The following is a 5,874-nucleotide window of genomic DNA, read 5'->3' as shown; positions in this document are numbered from 1 at the left end:
TGTACTCATCGGTTAAAAAGCTTCTCTTAGTCCTATTTTAATGATTCATTCCTTGTTATGAATCTAAACGGCTTAATGAATGTAATTTTTCTCATGTAGACTCGGGGAAAGAGCATTACTGCTGCAGCAGATGGAAGCGCATTATGAACAGCAGAAGGCCAAGAAAAAAACAGCAGTGTCTGATGTCTCATGCAGCGAAGGAGAAGAATGCTCAGATACTTGAAGTTTCTCTAATGTGTGCTCTGTGTTGTACATACACTGTGCGTGCTATATTTATATGATACAATTATGTATTCCAAACTAGGTGCTTCACAGACCATTAAAAAGGTTTTTGCTTTATTTATTATAGTCAAATGAACATAGAATATTTTTAATGCATACAGATCAGTCTTTAAGATGTTTTTGTTTTTTATTGTGTGTATTACTTTGACTAATTTCAGTATTCTATCTATCTATCTATCTATCTATCTATCTATCTATCTATCTATCTATCTATCTATCTATCTATCTATCTATCTATCTATCTATCTTTCTAGATATAAAACATTGTATTATAATATAATTGTTTGTATTTATGTGTATTTCTGTTGTAGGATTTACAGAATGCTGAAAAAATCTAGACAGCTGCTTCACCCAGATATTATTAACCTTGAGGTATTAGTTACATCTCATGAAATAAAACTTGCACAGTGTTTCATTTTTGAACACATGCAATAGTAAATGTTGCATTTGAAGTATTTTTTGCATGTGTATATGATGTCAATGGCTTCTTTTCCCAAGAAACTGTGTGCCCACCATGGCCATCATAATAAATTGAAAAGGTACAGTTATAAAGTGAATGAAATGACATGTGTTTTTAAAATACAATAGGACAGCTGCTGTAGTTTAAATGCAGATACCAGCATGAAATGTTTTTCCTGCTTAATATTTAAAGGGTTCATCGGATGCAAAATTCACTTTGTTGTTTGAACATAAATATGTTTTAGAAGTGTGTGTACACATCCACACTATAATGATCAACCCATGATTGTGACAGGGTAAAAAGGGTGGGGTTTTTTTACACTACCATTGAGAAATTTAAAGTATAGACTTTTCATTAAGACACTAAAGAATAATTTCAACTTGTGGAAAATGGGCATCCGATGATCTATTTAAAATATGATACAGAAGTAAATATTTATGAGTTATTTTCTCCTTTAACAAGTTTTTTTAACATCTTTTGTTGCCCTGTCATAGACTCATTATTGGGCTTCAGTTGAACGGAAACTACCAGAATGGGAGCAGTATTTGCTTGGTAAAGGGCAACCGCCGGTGAGTGAGACTGGGAGATTTTTATTTTTATTTTTATTTTTTTACAACAGAGCTTTTTCTTCTGTGTATTGAAAAATAAATGATATATATTTGAAATATATTTGATTATATATGCAAATACAGAATGAATGTGTTCATTCAATATTGCATTAACATTCGCATAGACAAATGCATCCACATGGGGGCAATATTGACTACATTTTCTGTAACTACACAACTGATTATTCTTCTGTGTATCGAAAAATAAATGAATGAATCACTTGTTAAAATCAGCTGTGATTTACAATGAATTAATGAAACTAATTTTTGCAGTTAGATAATCAAATGAAATGGTAATATTGAAGTTACTTTAAAAATTTGTTCAGATTAGTTGTTTTCTTTTACAAGTAAACAAAAAAAAGGATTATCGATTTTCAAGAAAAATGAGTTTGTCATTCTGTTTCCTAACCCACTATTTACCTCCAAATTTACGTAACAGAAGCTGTATCTAAGTTGCATTATGCACTGCTAAGCATTACAAGTATTGTCAAGAACATTTTCTGATGTCCCGCTTAAATCAAAAATCCAGTCTCAAGATGCACAAATGCAAATTTGTGTTGGATAACTAAACCTCATTGCCTCCTACCTGAACCCTCAACAACAATCAGGTCATGACTGCCATCACACAAAGGCTCTCAGAGCACTTGGACTGTCCATGTGATAATTGCTCTTGTGTTGTCTCTGTTGGTCAGCCACTTTGGGAGTGTTGAGAGTTAAGTTGTCTGTAACTCTGAAAATGACGCATTTGATTTGTTCTTTGATTAGGTTTGTTGTTTAACTAGTGTTTTCTCATATTTAGACTGGTGGTTTTGGAATCCAGGCATGAAAGAAGCTCTAAAGTATCTTGTATCTAACTGGGTATATATAACAAACATATAAATACATTTTTTTTTTTTTTTACACTTTTGAGTAAATATACTGTTTAATCCTGATATTTTTTTTTCGTACTCGTTCTCTGTCTTGTCTATCGTCCCTCCATGGACGGAGAGATTGCAGACCGTGACCTAGCCTAATTGGATGATCAAACCAGTTCAGGGTGACACGGAGTGGCGGCTTGACAAACGCGATCATCTGGATGGTCATGGTTGAAGTGGTGGTGGTTGGCAGCTGCCCTTCCTCCTCAGCTGTGACTCCTGCCCCTGAGGTCAGGGCACCAGTCGAGGCTTCCAAATTGGCAGGGGGGTAGGTTGGCTGTGGAGGGGTGGAGAATTCTGGGTGTGGGTGGAGGGCATGACAGCAAATTATCTAAAAGGCTTTTGAAGAGCACGATCTGGAGCCCTTCCAAATGACTAGATCTGCATTATGTATTCTAATAGGGAAAGCCCTGAGGTGGTTTGGCTACGGATACCACTGCCAACTGAGGCTGTCAGAGCACAGGCCAAGGCCAAATGTTGTAGATCAGCTCTGGGCTTCAGACACCTGGCCATCAGCCAGACCTTCAGAACACTATCGTAAGATTATAGAACAAAGTTGTTTGTAACTGAATAACTTGTGTCTGTAAAAATGGCATAGTTGCTGTTACAAGAAAGCCTGATTATGTTGAGGATTATGGCACTTTGATTGATTAATAGTAAAATTACTAAATAAAGATAATGACATTTTTGAGTATTTTCATTAATGTTTGATCATCAGACCTCAGGAACGGTACCAATATAAAAAATTTCCCTTAGTGAAACAAGCTTGTCTTCCATCAGAAACATACCACCCATTGCTCTCAAAGGAGCTTTTCACAACTAAAGATCTTTGTAAATGTAGTGCACTTAAACACAAATAGCTTTTGCTTGGGAGCCTGTTGGGGAATTCTCTCCATTCTTGAAACTATTATTCCAGCAGTAGTGCTGGTCATTAGGGGACTCCTGTTGTGTTTTTGTTCTGGATAACTTATATGTCATTCTGTTTTTTATTGATTTTGGGTTTCAATATTGTTATTTTCCCCATTTATTTAATTGGAACCCATTAATCCAAGTAGTCAAAACATCCACTCCATCCCAACATTTGTGGCAGTAGTTTGAGTGTGCAATACTTGTTTGTGTAAATGTTTGTGTGTAGTCATGTATTTATATGTTTTACACTATTAAAAAAAAGGTTCTAAAGATTTTCTCATCAATGGGGGTTTCTTAGTGTGAAGAACTTTTGGAATCTTTTTCCACTAAAAAGAACAATGCAAAGTTTCCATGGATGTTCAAGCTTCTTGGTGGAACCATAGATTGGACTATATTTTGTTCAGAAACCCACCACAGACTGGGCATAAAATCACAGCCTAAGGGATCACTGAGTGACACATCGCTTTATATCAAATCCCTTGCTTTCAAACTTGGTTTATTGAAGAGAGTACCAGCTTAACAAGCAGGGTTTTTGGTCTGAGTTAATTAAGACCCATCCATTGGGAAACGGAGTGGAGATTGTCCTGAAAGGGCATCCTGGGTCAAAAGATTAGCACCGGACATCCCAGATTTACTGATCCTGACAAACAATGAGACTGATTACAGGTCACTCCTCAATAGAAGCAATACAGCAATTTAAACAGATAACTATTGCAGATCTACTGATATGCCTTAGATTTCATTTAGCAGTTTTCTTTGGCAAATATCCCTTATTTCCCAACACAATGCGTCACTTGCATTCATATTTATATAATGGGGCGCTGAGATTGTTGAATGTGGAACAGATTGTTTTGAGGTCAGACCTTCGTCTCTTTTAAGACATTGTGGGTAAAGAGTTGGACGAGAGGACAGAAGGTCCCCTTCAGCTGCATGGCCTGAAGCCCTCAAGACTGCTTCTGAATGGAGGTCATACCCGAGACTGACATTGATGTAATTCCGGCGAGGCAGAGTCCCTGCACTCCACTACCATGCGGCTGCCTCAACACCTTAGAGCAATAAAGCTCCTTCTCTGAGCGTGCCCTTGACGTGCAGACCGAACGCAGCGAAAGGGGCACCGCTGCCTGCCACTCAAGGCCCAGCATGGGTAATGCCTGATCCCACTCATTTAGGAATGTGAATGTGAATGTGAATTAATGTGTGAATGTGAATGTTTCATTTATCTTTTTGAATGTGAAACGATTTCAAAAATCCACATGTAAACGAGGATGTCTGAAATCATTAAAACGTGTGTATGTATTCCAAGGTCTTTGTTTTTAAGACAAGTGACAAGAATTGAAAAAAAGTTTTTTTTTGTAGGCCTATATATATATATACATATATACATATATATATATATATATATATATACATATATATATATATATATATATATATACATATATATATATATATATATATATATATATATACATATATATATATATATATATATACATATATATATATATATACATATATATATATATATATATATATACATATATATATATATATATATATATATATATATATATATACATTCATTCTAATGGCTTTCTTGTCACCAAAAGAGCTTTCTTCATGTTGGTTACACCATTTTAATTTAGCGGACAAATAATTTTCAAATATTTTAGAAGAAAATGCTGCATACTACTACTTAAAACCTGTTAACTGTCACCCGGCCCCTTGGTGGGCCCCTACATTTACTTCCCTTTATTACAATTAAATCCTAATCTAATCATGACAAACTATATATTGTTGGAAAGGTCTAAGACTCCTAAATAGATCAACCTGTCCTCCAACCAATACGCTCGTATAGGTCGTTTGTCCAAATCCCTTGCGTTTTGATTGGTAATGACGTGATACGTCATTTCATGACGACAGACGCAACGCGATACTAGAGATATTTAGTAAGCGGATACTAGAAGCGCTAGAGGGCGCTTAACTTTAAAACGTAAATATAGGTCGTAATAAGGTGCTTGCACAAACGACCTATATGGTCGTTTTTTGTTGGAGGACAGGCTCAAATAGATATTATACCAATCTTTTTTGTTAAAAAATTATGTAGAAAAAGTAACAGATTAATTTATGGCAAGAGTGCACCTCAAAAACCTACACCATAACAGGAGCTCTGACCTTTGTCAAAAAGTCTTCTTTGTTGCCTTTTTCTCTATCAAGTTTTAGTTTTAGACTTTTTACATTTTTATTTATTATTTTCCCCCTGCCATGAAAGTTAAACCATAAAGTTTGATTTTAAGCCAAATCACATATTCCTTCCCCAGAAACAGACATTTTTCATCACAGTAGATGTGTATTCGTCATTTTTGTATAAATTGTATTTTTTTACGTATTTTTATTTGTGAATGTCTAACTCTTTTTTTTTATTTGTGAATAGCCTCTGCTGTCTCGGTTATTCGTTGAATGAATGTTCACAGCCTGTGAAACTGGATTAAACAACATATTGTCAGGTTGACCTTCTTTATCGTCGTCTTTTTGGAAATAAATACATGTGCAGAACACCATGCGGTCGCTTGGCTGAGTCCATCTTTTCAACGCCGATCTGTAGGAACAGATCCAAAGAGCGCGCGCCTGACGCTCATTAACTTTCCCCTTGGCGCGCTACAATGCTTTTCGCGAGCGCTTTGTGCCAAGAAGCAACGCT

The 5,874-nt window shown here is 35.7% G+C and overlaps 1 long non-coding RNA gene across 2 annotated transcripts; it reads left to right on the top strand.

Moving 5' to 3' along the window:
- Nucleotides 1-4,328, top strand: LOC132126529 (uncharacterized). Of its 2 annotated transcripts, none has more exons than XR_009427413.1 (4): nucleotides 1-224; nucleotides 594-654; nucleotides 1,237-1,311; nucleotides 2,150-4,328. It is a non-coding gene; the product is annotated as an uncharacterized LOC132126529 (long non-coding RNA). The 2 variants fall into 2 exon arrangements; XR_009427412.1 differs by having other exon boundaries at nucleotides 1-260.
- Nucleotides 4,329-5,874: the final 1,546 nt, after the last annotated feature.

Source organism: Carassius carassius, chromosome 44 (genome assembly GCF_963082965.1).
Source record: "Carassius carassius chromosome 44, fCarCar2.1, whole genome shotgun sequence".
Taxonomy (NCBI): Eukaryota; Metazoa; Chordata; class Actinopteri; order Cypriniformes; family Cyprinidae; genus Carassius; species Carassius carassius.
The sequence above is the reverse complement of the archived record's forward strand: the minus strand, read 5'-3'. Positions and strand labels throughout refer to the sequence as shown.